This window comes from Podarcis vaucheri (assembly GCF_965113315.1).
Source record: "Podarcis vaucheri genome assembly, chromosome: 5".
NCBI classification, from domain to species: Eukaryota; Metazoa; Chordata; class Lepidosauria; order Squamata; family Lacertidae; genus Podarcis; species Podarcis vaucheri.
In genome coordinates this window covers 66,792,237-66,805,660 of record NC_138763.1, presented here as the reverse complement: position 1 = coordinate 66,805,660, position 13,424 = coordinate 66,792,237, and positions in this window count along the sequence as shown.

Genomic DNA, 13,424 nt, shown 5'->3' with positions numbered 1-13,424 from the left:
GTCAGCTTCCATCACTCAGATCTAAAGCCATGTGTGTACTTGTCACTTTCCTGGGCTTTCATAACACTGCATAGTACTGTTACAGTAAGTCAGCGTATACACATTCTGTGCAGCTCACACTTCAGCAGATAAAACATTTGCTACTTCCATGTGTTGCCTTGCACATGTGATTATGGGATGCCATGGCATGTCCTTTGTACTCCATGTTTTCTTATGTTCTGCTTCTGCAAATGTGCCTATATTACCTTTACACCTGTGAATGTTGTTTGAGCACAAAATAGGAGTTTGCACCAGTGTTATATCATTTCTGTTTCTGTATTTAAGCAGTTCAAGGGGACCTTTGTCACATGTGACTCGATGCCTTTTCAGTTTCTTAGCTTCCAATACAAGTTTTTTTCTCCAACCTGGTATGTTAAATACACACATTAAATGGATTTGGGGTTGGGGTGGTAGACTGGATGACCCCCAGTTTCCCTTCCAAATCAGTAATTCAGACTGTTAAGACTGGAGACTGGAGAAGTATCTGCTGAAGTGGTCAAGCCTGTTAAGACAACTTACTTTAATAGCTTTGGGGCCTGCCTCTTAAGACTTGACAAAGAAATTTCGATTGCCAGGATGACCCAGTGGTATGTTACCATGGGAACTAAACAGTTACAAGTCAATTGTTTTTCGATACAGGACCTGTTAAGGAGCACTGGCAGATCAAGCACAGATTGCAGTTTGAGGAGAGACAGACCACTGGCCTTGGGCTCTGAAAAGCAATCAGCATCTTAGAGTCCTGGCTAAGATAATCTGAGAAAAGGAGATCTGGGCAGCATTGGGAGTGTTAAAAGCTGTGTTTCCACCTTTGCTCAATTGGTGTATTTGGAAATAAATATGAATATTTCACAATACCATAAGCCTCCTGTGACCTCCTTTCTAAGGGAAGCCAAGCCTGGGAAAGCACTGCTCCCCTAGAGCTTTTCCCTTTTGATGAGGGGGAATCTTGGTGATCAAAGATGAGAGAAGAGGAATTCTGCTCACTCAATGTGGGGTATCATCCTACATGTCAAGATTCACAGACCCTGATCAGTAAGCCACAAATTAATTTGCATATTGCATCTTTGTTCCATTGCTATACAGTAAGCCCACAACTTGAATGCATTGAACTTGTGCACATTCAGCTTTACACACATAATAATAATAATAATAATAATAATAATAATAATAATAATAATAATAAATAATAGTTTAAATGGGGCAGGCATCCAGGAAACCCCACCACTGAACTAAATGTGTTTTGACCATACACAATTCTGGCTTTGGGTGTGATCTCTGGAATGCAACCCCTGTGTAAGCTGCAGAGTTAAAGTAAGGTATACTAAGATTTTCCTGGCACATTATATGAGGCCATTGACCATGCTTGCTGGGGCTGATGGGAGTTGTAGTATAGCAACATCTGGAGGAACAAATGTTCTCCACCCTTGCCTTATACTTTAACAACTTTACTTGAGATGGCACGCATAGCTCAGTTGGTAGAGCATGAGACTCTTAATCTCAGGATCCATTAAGCAAAATATTACTGTATTTTCAGGAAAAGTTAGACAACATTACTCCCATGGTCCCTTCTAACTCCACAATTCCACGATACTTCTGACTTTAACACTGCAAGCTGATATATGTCGACACAAAAATAAGCTACATTGACTTAGGTGGGAGTTAACTCCTGGTATTGGCATCTGTCTTTCTTGGGAGACAATGGAGGAGTGCACCTTTAGGGTGGAGTTAAACTGTTGGCAGGTTACAACGCCTACTGTGGCTGTAGAGACTAATATGGGAGAGACATGTTTTCTTGCGGATAGGGCAGATGAAGGTGTCTGGCTGTGCTGCTGCAGATCATAGCTGTCAACCTTCCCTTTTTTTGTGGGAAATTCCCTTATTCCAGCACCGTTTCCCGCTGCTATCCTGGATTGTTAGATATCCCGTAGACTGTCCCTGGGACAGGTGAGGCTGCTGATCCCTTATTTTTGAGGCTGCTGATCCCTTATTTTCAAATCTGAAAGTTGACAGCTATGCTGCAGGTGCACCATAGCATTTCTTCTCCCTGCACTCCTCCCAGGGGTCATTCCTAGGTAAGTGAGTATAGGATTGCAGCCTAAGAATCTGAAGTCTTTGTTTTGCCATCTTTGAATTTGAAGTTTCGGTTTAAAACACGGTTACATACAGTGGTACCTCAGTTTAAGAACAGCCCTGTTTATGAACTATTCAGTTTACTAACTCTGCAAAACCGGAAGTAGTGGTCCGGTTTGGTAACTTTACCTTGGTCTAAAAACGGAAGCCGAATGGTGGAAGGGCACTGACGACAGGAGGCCACATTAGGGAAAGTGCGCCTCAGTTTAAGAACGGTTTCGGTTTAAGAACAGACTTCCGGAATGGATTAAGTTTGTAAACTGAGGTACCACTGTACTGTACTTCCCTTACTGAAATCACACTAATAATGAGAGTTAAAACAATGCAGCAGATGCCTGAGTCGTTTTATACCCTGCATCTCAATAATGGTAATTAGGCACCAAGTTCCCAAAGATATTGCACGAGGCTAACTTCTCTTGCATTGTTTGGGGCTTACAGACCTCTGGCTGCAGGCTAGGTCAAAACAAGTGTAACAGGTGCAACATATACTTGCAACACCCAGGAACCAAAAATATTTCCCCAGAGCATTTCATGTGAGTTATTCTTATGCAATGCCAGCTCGAGAGAGTGAATCGTGTTCTGGAAAGCAATTTTAATAAGTAGCATTCATGCGCCTTCTCAAATGACAGAGAAAGCACTGTGTAGGGCAGATAATTACAAAAGAACTTGCTACAGTTACTAGCAAATCTATGCTCCAAGAATTACCATTCCTTTCTGTTTTACTCTCTCTAAATTACTGCAGTCTTACAATGCTACTTATACATTTCTGTTCGATAGATTATGCTATGCCTTAGCGGGACAACACTTCTTGCCATTTCTGCTCACTGAGTTATATATATTCAACCTTTTATAGCCTGTTTTTCTTTCTTTCTAAGGAACGAACATACTGACTGATCTCTGCTGCTACACTTCCAAGGCAGAGATCATGCCTTCCTGTCTGACTCTCAGACCTTGTGCACCTGGTAGATGAAGTTCCACCCGGCACTGACAGCAAGCTAGTAGTTTGCAGAAGGATGCATCATTCAGTTTAGGAATTTTAAAATGCCACTGTAGTTTTATTTTTGGCCTTTTATAGGGACCCATCTGCCATTTTATTTATTCTGCCTGAAAAGCAAGTTAAAGAAAAACATAACATTAATTTTGTTTCATAGATTATACTATGCCTCAGTGGGACAACACTTCTTGCCATTTCAGCTCACTGAGTTATTCAGCCTTCTATAGCCTGTTCTTCCTCTCTTTCTAAGGAATGAACAAACCTTTTTGGGGGGATCTCAAAGAAAAACACATCTACAGTGGTACCTCAGGTTACATACACTTCAGGTTACATAGGCTTCAGGTTACAGACTCCGCTAACCCAGAAATAGTACCTTGGGTTAAGAACTTTGCTTAAGAACAGCTTCAGGTTAAGAATGGACCTCCGGAACAAATTAAGTACTTAACCCGAGGTACCACTGTACAACTAAATTCTATTTAAATTTACAATATATTGTTTCCTAAAATACTGAAACATTGATTTTACAGCTTTCAGTTTTTTAAAAAACACAACATTATAAAATAAAGCTGAAAGTCCATTCTACATCAAGATCTATATTTGAAATAAGGGTTTTCCTCCTAATACTTCAGAAGATTGCCATTTTTTACTTGTAAGGTAATAAAAGCTTTCTGGGAGATGATATATAATGAAATGTAAAAATAGTTTTAAAAAAAAACCTTTGTTAAAAAACCAGAAGCTTTTTTTAAAAATTAGTAATTACAGGTACCAACATACCAAAGGAGCAGAAAATACTTTTTATGTATGGAACAACTGCCACCCAGATGTTATTAGCCCAGAGTTGGAAAGAAGACAAAGTCCCTACCAGAGAAGAATGGCAAACCAAGCTGATGGACTATGCCGAGATGGCAAAGCTGACTGGAAAACTCAGAAACCAAGAGGATAAAATATTTATAAAAGAATGGGAGGAAAATATAAGTTACTGTACTGTAAGCAGATGGAAACAAGAGCAGGATTTTGACTCACTTGTAGTGATAACCCCCTACTATGAACAATATGGTTTGATAAAGAAATTGGAGTACGGATGAATATGCAGTTGTAGATGTTTAAAATAAGACTCCATGGAGGGGAGAATCTTCTTATACAGATTCTAGTTTTTACTAGTTTGTGCTTATTTGTACTTTGTATTTCTAAAACCAATAAAAAAGTTTTATTAAAAAATTGCCATTTTTTGGTCTTTCTGAACATTCACGGGTAGTGCAATGTAATTTGGCTTTTAAATCGCCAAAGATCCCAGTTGGACTGTTCTGAAAATGCCTACTGTTTGCAGTCCTTGATTTTCAGGAGTAAAGAGGATCTTCTTCTGCGTCATCACTTGTTTGACTTTTAGGCTGCCAACTCCACAGGATGATGAAGAAACTTCTTGTAATGAGAAATACCCCATTTACGTCAGCAGTTGTCTTCTCATTGCATCAGTTGCTTCCATGGTGAGCAATGTTGCACATCCCCTGTGCTGTTGAACATCTACATCTACTCACAGTCAACACTGCTGCTTGCAATATCTGGATTTATTCCATCCAAATATGTAAGTCAGCATCTAAGCAGCCATTTGTCAATAGGGGTGGGCTGGTAATTAAATCCACCTGGTTACACTCACTCCATGAATGAAATATGGCCATGGCTGTAAGCTCCCCATCAGCACAGAAGGGCGGTAGTCAACTAAATACTTGTGCCAGCGCAAGGATTAGCACCAGTGCCACAGGATTTGCCCCCTCTCCTCCCACACTTGGTTTGACAGCTTCCATGCTTTCCTAACTAGGTGAGGATAAGGTTCTTTTTCCAGGGAGGAACTTTTATTCATGTATAGAATTTATATCCTGCTCATCACAAGTGATCTTGGGGCAGTTTACAAGAATTTAAATTACAATAACTAGTAAAGACAATAGTTAAGATGCGAGGAGAAATAATGGTCACCAATCTACATTTAAATATTACCAGCAGCATGGCCATGCTGCCCTTGCACATCAGGTATTCCGCTGACACCAAATGACAAAGCAGCTGCCGATGAAGCTCAGGAGGAAGAACCATTTGTAACTTCTGTCAGTGAGGACACTGCCAGAAGAGGCTCCCCAGCTGATATCAAGGCTTGGACAGAGCTATATGGGATAAAGGCATCCTACATACACTAGCATCGTAAGTCATTTAGGGCTTCCTAAACTTTGATTTAGGCCCAGTGACCAACAGGCAGCAAGTGCAGGTCTTTTGAGAGCCAGTATTATTTGATCTCTCATAGATATGCCCATCAAGAGTCTGGCTGCTGCATTTTTCACCAGCTGCAGTTGCTTAAGGACAGAAGTGAGTTGGACTAATCTAGTCAGGAGGTTACTACTGCACAGATCACTGTGGCCAAATATCTCTGTTCAGGAACAGCTGAAACTGAAAAGATCACGGTCCCAATTTGCATTATCACTAGCAACAGCCACCTCAATGTAATATTCAGGGTGGCGGGGTAAACAAAATCAACATCAGCCAGCTTTAGAGTTGCTTCTTCTTAATTAATTCCCTGACAATATGAGTCAGCCAGTCACCACCTCTAATTTTATAGTAACTGTGATGAAGCTGACCTATATTCATCATGGCTTCTAAGGTTTGGTCAAGTTGGTGATACTGGCCTCCATTTTAACAATGCCCAAATTATTTTTATTTTAGACTGTTGTTACCAGAAACAAATAATAGTCCAAAATGTTTATAGCATGAACACATCTAAACAGTAGAGCTATATATTACAATGCATGATAATACCAAATCCTAGGTACCGGTGAGAAGGATTCCTATTATTACCTCACCCTAGGGTTAGAGATTGAATCTTGGATAGTTTAGGGCCCCAAATGGGGAAGTTGAGGGAAGTTGGTGGTATTTATAGGAGACGCTCGTGCTTATAGTATTTCCTTCCTCCTTTTCTTTTTTGAGGGGGTGAGACAGATGATGTATTCTTGTTCAATCTGCTAGTTGAAGAAAGTAGCTTCACTAACCCTCAGGGTAGAATCATGGCATGGGGGAAATAGCTAACTGAATATGTAGTGTCAACAAAGAAACCAGCAATGGTTCTAGATTGAGTAACATTAATGAGATCTTTTATTAGGGTTCCTCCCACACTGAAAAAAAAAATGCTGCATAATGACCTTTAATCACTCAACCTTATAGGATGGTGTAAAGCTTCAGTCCTACACCCACTTACCTGGGAACAAGTTCTACTGAACTCCCTGGGTGTGACTTCTCAAAAAGATGTGTATAAAACCCAGCAAAACATATTAGCAAATGTGATTAATTGGTGATACTCGGGGTCAATTCCTTTTAATAATAGATTACATAGGGGACATCCACATGTCCTGTCAATTTTACATAGATGTACATCACCTTTGCAAACAGAAGGAATGTTGTATCAGTGCTATTTTACTGATGATTTGTAATTGTTTTATTGATGATTTGTTAATTATTCTACACGATTTATGTTGTAACATTCTATTATGTTATTGTTATTTATTGTTTGTAAGCCACTTTGTGACTCCACCCATTCTGGGGTTTTGTTTAACTATAAAAGATAAAAATGTTACTTTAAGGCAAAATAACTACTGAAGGAAGTTTGCTTAAATGAGCATCAATAGCTTTTGTTGGCTGGTGGCCATTAGGCTCACGTCAGTACCATTTGATAAGATCCTAAATAAATTACCCTAATCTGTAAAGCCCCCTTCATGGATCACTGCCTTGCCGTGGCGAAGGGGCTTGAAGAACTCAGAGAAGCTATGAACTACGCCGAGCAGGGCACCCAAGATGAACAGGTCATAGTGGAGAGTTTTGACCAAACGTGATCCACCTGGAGTAGGAATCGGCAAGCCACTCCAGTATCCCTGCCAAGAAAACTCCATGGACAAAGACAACAGGCATATAAAAGTTATGACACTGGAAGATGAGCCCCTCAGGTCGGAAGGTGTCCAACATGCTACTGGGGAAGAGCGGAGGACAAGTACAAGTAGATCCAGAGCTGATGAAGCGGCTGGGCCAAAGCCGAAAGGACGCTCAGTTGTGGATATGCATGGAAGCGAAAGGAAAGTCCAATGCTGTAAAGAAAAATATTGCATAGGAACCTGGAATGTAAGAACCATGAACCTGGGTAAGTTGGATGTGGTCAAAAATGAGATGGCAAGAATAAATATTGACATCCTGGGCATCAGTGAGCTAAAATGGACGGGAATGGGCGAATTCAGTTCGGATGACTATCATATCTACTACTGTGGGCAAGAAACCCGTAAGAGAAATGGAGTGGCCCTCATAGTCAACAAAAGAGTGGCGAAAGCTGTACTGGGATGCAGTCTCAAAAATGATAGAATGATCTCGATACGAATCCAAGGCAGACCTTTTAACATCACAGTAATCCAAGTTTATGCACCAACTACTGGTGCTGAAGAAACTGAAATTGACCAGTTCTATGAAGACTTACAAAACCTTATCGAAGTGACACCAAAGAAGGATGTTCTGCTCATTATAGGGGATTGGAATGCTAAAGTAGGGAATCAAGAGATAAAAGGAACAACTGGCAAGTTTGGCCTTGGAGATCAAAACGAAGCAGGGCAAAGGCTAATAGAGTTCTGTCAAGAGAACAAGCTGGTCATCACAAACACGCTTTTCCAACAACACAAGAGACGACTCTACACATGGACATCCCCAGATGGGCAACATCGAAATCAGATTGATTATATTCTCTGCAGCCAAAGATGGAGAAGCTCTATACAGTCAGCAAAAACAAAACCTGGAGCTGACTGTGGCTCAGATCATCAGCTCCTTATAGCAAAATTCAAGCTTAAACTGAAGAAAGTAGGAAAAACCACTGGACAGGTAAGATACAATCTAAACCAAATCCCTTATGAATACACAGTGGAAGTGAGGAACAGGTTTAAGGATTTAGATTTGCTGGACAGAGTGCCTGAAGAACTATGGATGGAGGCTCGCAACATTATACAGGAGGCAGCAACTAAAACCATCCCAATGAAAAAGAAATGCAAGAAAGCAAAGTGGCTGTCCAACGAGGCCTTACAAATAGCGGGGGAGAGAAGGCAAGCAAAATGCGAGGGAGATAGTGAAAGATACAGGAAATTGAATGCAGATTTCCAAAGAACAGCAAGGAGAGACAAGAAGGCCTTCTTAAACGAGCAATGCAAAGAAATAGAGGAAAGCAACAGAACGGGAAGAACCAGAGATCTGTTCAAGAAAATCGGAAATATGAAAGGAACATTTCGTACAAAGATTACCATAATAAAGGACAAAAGTGGTAAAGATCTAACTGAAGCAGAAGACATCAAGAAGAGGTGGCAAGAATACACAGAGGAATTATACCAGAAAGATATGGATGTCTCGTACACCCCAGGTAGTGTGGTTGCTGACCTTGAGCCAGACATCCTGGAGAGTGAAGTCAAATGGGCCTTAGAAAGCACTGCAAATAACAAGGCCAGTGGAAGTGATGGTATTCCAGCTGAACTGTTTAAAATTTTAAAAGATGATGCTGTTAAGGTGCTACACTCAATATGCCAGCAAGTTTGGAAAACTCAGCAGTGGCCAGAGGATTGGAGAAGATCAGTCTACATTCCAATCCCAAAGAAAGGCAGTGCCAAAGAATGCTCCAACTACCGCACAATTTCACTCATTTCACATGCTAGCAAGGTTATGCTTAAAATTCTACAAGGAAGGCTCAAGCAGTATGTGGACCGAGAACTCCCAGAAGTGCAAGCTGGATTTAGAAGAGGCAGAGGAACCAGAGACCAAATTGCAAACATGCGCTGGATTATGGAGAAAGCCAGAGAGTTCCAGAAAGACATCTACTTCTGCTTCATTGACTATGCAAAAGCCTTTGACTGTGTTGACCACAGCAAACTATGGCAAGTTCTTAAAGAAATGGGAGTGCCTGATCACCTCATCCGTCTCCTGCGAAATCTCTATGTGGGACAAGAAGCTACAGTTAGAACTGGATATGGAACAACTGATTGGTTCCAAATTGGGAAAGGAGTACGGCAAGGCTGTATATTGTCTCCCTGCTTATTTAACTTATATGCAGAATTCATCATGCGAAAGGCTGGGCTGGATGAATCCCAAGCCGGAATTAAGATTGCCGGAAGAAATATCAACAACCTCAGATATGCAGATGACACAACCTTGATGGCAGAAAGTGAAGAGGAATTAAAGAACCTTTTAATGAGGGTGAAAGAGGAGAGCGCAAAATATGGTCTGAAGCTCAACATCAAAAAAACGAAGATCATGGCCACTGGGCCCATCACCTCCTGGCAAATAGATGGGGAAGAAATGGAGGCAGTGAGAGATTTTACTTTCTTGGGCTCCATGATCAGTGCAGATGGTGACAGCAGTCACGAAATTAAAAGACGCCTGCTCCTTGGGAGAAAGGCGATGGCAAACCTAGACAACATCTTAAAAAGCAGAGACATCACCTTGCCAACAAAGGTCCGTATAGTAAAAGCCATGGTTTTCCCAGTAGTGATGTATGGAAGTGAGAGCTGGACCATAAAGAAGGCTGATCGCCGAAGAATTGATGCTTTTGAATTATGGTGCTGGAGGAGACTCTTGAGAGTCCCATGGACTGCAAGAAGATCAAACCTCTCCATTCTGAAGGAAATCAGCCCTGAGTGCTCACTGGAAGGACAGATCGTGAAGCTGAGGCTCCAATACTTTGGCCACCTCATGAGAAGAGAGGACTCCCTGGAAAAGACCCTGATGTTGGGAAAGATGGAGGGCACAAGGAGAAGGGGACGACAGAGAATGAGATGGTTGGATGGTGTTCTTGAAGCTACTAGCATGAGTTTGATCAAACTGCGGGAGGCAGTGGAGGACAGAAGTGCCTGGCGTGCTCTGGTCCATGGAGTCACGAAGAGTCGGACACGACTAAACGACTAAACAACAACAATCTGTAAAGCAACATTAGTTTCCCCCCAAAAGCAATCAGCATGTAGCTGTTGTGCACCCAAAGTTGCAGCTTCCTAACTGGTTGCAAAACTCTTATTTTGTATCCTTAGCTAACTAGATTACAGCTGCTAAACTATTACTTCACAGAGCCTAGCTCCATTTTTGCAAGTTATAAGCCACATTGGTTAATCTTTTCACACCCATAATCCTTAGTAATGTTATAGAAACTAAGGGGGTTTACTTCTGCTGCCCAAATCCATGATTAGTCAGAGATGAATGGAGGCAGGATGCAGTGAAAAGCAAGGCAGGTCCTTATTTTTCTGTTGCAACAGTGTTCCCTCCCCTCTTTGAAGGAGGTAACAGAGACCCAGAACAATGATGTGCAAGCTCCTATAGAAAGACTTTGAAAATTGCTACCCTGTTGACATTGTAACGTAAGAGGGTACAATTTTAACTATTTGCACGAATGTGTGAGTTATTTCAGGCTCAAAGAGACCTTAAACCTGTACAAAAAGGTGACAAAAAAAATTATTTCAAAATTAACTTATTTTATAACTACACAAAACATCCTCCTTATTTTCAAAACATAACAAGTACATAGTTAGCCCATTCTACAACAAAAGTATGATACATGTGTTAGTTGTGGTTCGTGCGCTACGGTTTATGGAACCCATCAGGAATAAAATGACAAAAAATCACTTTGAGTGGTTGGTGACCCTTTTCTGTGGCACTTAATACATACCTTATTTTGAAAGGGACCACAATTAGCTTTGATACCAAAATAAACCCAATCAGTTGAAAAATAAGCAAAACAGGTTGTTTTTTCTAAACTGATGCAGAAATTGCATTAGCCTAAATCACGTGAAAATAGAAATTTAAAAAAAAATCTCCTGTGGCCAATTTTGTACCAAAACAACTTTACAAATTAATTTGAGGTTATCTCATAAGTATCTACACATAATTTTTTTTTGAAGAAAATCTGAATCTTGAGAGCACAGTCGAGTATTAAAATCATTTGGCGTGGAATGACCCAATTAATAAGATTTTGGAATAAATAAATAAATAAAGCAAATAATAAATTTATCTAAATTATATAATTTGGTATTTGAACGATTGGTATTAATTGTAGTATAAATTGGTATTGTTATAATGAGGCTATTATTGGATTGTAATTCAAAACTTTTTTTTTTTAAAGGAACTTGCCAGACTGGATTTGCAGGGAACATTTGGAAGTGAAAAGACAATTGGAAAGTTTCCCCCATCCTCCTACTGCAGAGAAATATTTGAGGTCCTTTAGGGAGTCAAAATGGCTTCAGGATTGCTCTCCTGTACTATTTTAGACATGTGGTTTATAAACTTCTGTATGTGTTTACATTGTGCATTTATGAACATTTATTCTATATTTGAGACTTTAGAATTATTATAACAGTAAAGCTACTTAAAATTATTAAGGTAAAGGTAAAGGGACCCCTGACCATTAGGTCCAGTCATGGCCGACTCTGGGGTTGCGGCGCTCATCTCACTTTATTGGCCGAGGGAGCCGGCGTACAGCTTCTGGGTCATGTGGCCAGCATGACTAAGCCGCTTCTGGCGAACCAGAGCAGCGCACGGAAACGCCGTTTACCTTCCCGCCGGAGCGGTAGCTATTTATCTACTTTCACTTTGACGTGCTTTCGAAATGCTAGGTTGGCAGGAGCAGGGACCGAGCAACGGGAGCTCATCCCGTCGCGGGGATTCGAACTGCCAACCTTCTGATCGGCAAGTCCTAGGCTCTGTGGTTTAACCCACAGCACCACCTGCGTCCCTTTTAAAATTATTACCATCAGCAAATATCCCAGTAATCTTTAAAGCCACAAATGGAAAAGAGTATAGTGCATGATACGTTCAATGATCTGTTGTTACTCTAAAAGAAAATACGCAAGTGAAAATTGTTAAGTGGCATGGAAATGAGTCCTTAATTTAATGCTTGTTATTGTACTGCTCTTCTGTAATAGGAGAACCTTCAGATCAACCAACCAGAATGTTTAAATTCTGCTTTTCTCGCCCCTACCCTGCCCCCCCCATTAAAAAATACAATTCCAAGAGTAGTAAGTTAATAGGCAGGTCAAAGATCCTAGGGGAGAGAAGCAAAAAACACACCAGGGCATGTTCGAGCTGGATTGTTTCCATGTTCTATTTACAAGCAAAATAGCTATCTTTCTACTGGAAAAGGTGGGGGGGGGGGTTCACAGGAAGGAAACAAAGTTGGAAGGGGGGCACAGTCTGGAAAAGGTTGAGAAGCACTGTCTTAAACTGTCCCTGTCCCTAACCCCTTCCCAAAATTGCATACCATTAATTAACTAATCACTTACAGCCTGAATCAAAGTTGCCCTCTCTCGGCTCAACTAAGTGTTCAGAACGAAACTCTGAAGCCTTCTAACTTGACTCGTGTCAGGCATCTTAACAAATAATGACCATCCGAGCAGCAAAATGATAATAACAATAATAGTAATTTATTATTCATATCCCGCCCAGATGGCTGGGTTTCCCCAACAGAGTATTAAAAACACGATAAAATATCAAACATTAAAAACTTCCCTAAACAGGGCTGCCTTCAGAAATCGTCAGATAGTTGTTTATTTCCTTGACATCTGATGGGAGGGCGTTCCACAGGGCGGGCGCCGCTACCGAGGAGGCCCTCTGCCGTTCAGACATGCAGCAGGAGGCCTCCGTACAGTGGTACCTCGGGTTACATACGCTTCAGGTTAGACTCCGCTAACCCAGAAATAGTGCTTCAGGTTAAGAACTTTGCTTCAGGATGAGAACAGAAATCATGCTCCGGGGGCGCGGCGGCAGCACATTAGCTAAAGTGGTGCTTCAGGTTAAGAACAGTTTCAGGTTAAGAACGGACCTCCGGAACGAATTAAGTACTTAACCTGAGGTACTACTGTCTTCGGGACTACAAATACTCCACGTATTTGGGCAGCGGTTTCGTGGTCCAGGAAACACCAGGAGGGTAACCAGCTTGGCAGAGGCATTTCTCCGCTTCCCTTTATTTATATCGGACTTGAGAGAGCACGGAGCCTAAGAACGAGGCCGGGCCCCAAACCCTGGTTCCAAACGAAGCCCTGCCTGCTGACCCGAGCTAAGCCAGCCGCTGTTCCCACGTGCGCGTTCGCACCCCACCACTTTCCGCGTCTCCTGCCTTCCGAGACACACGCAGGCGAAGCTGCCACCCCTACCGTCAACAATCCTTCCGTAGTTCCCGGATGGACGCGGAGCCTCTTGGGATTCGTAGTCTTTCGCCGCGCCCAAGGGC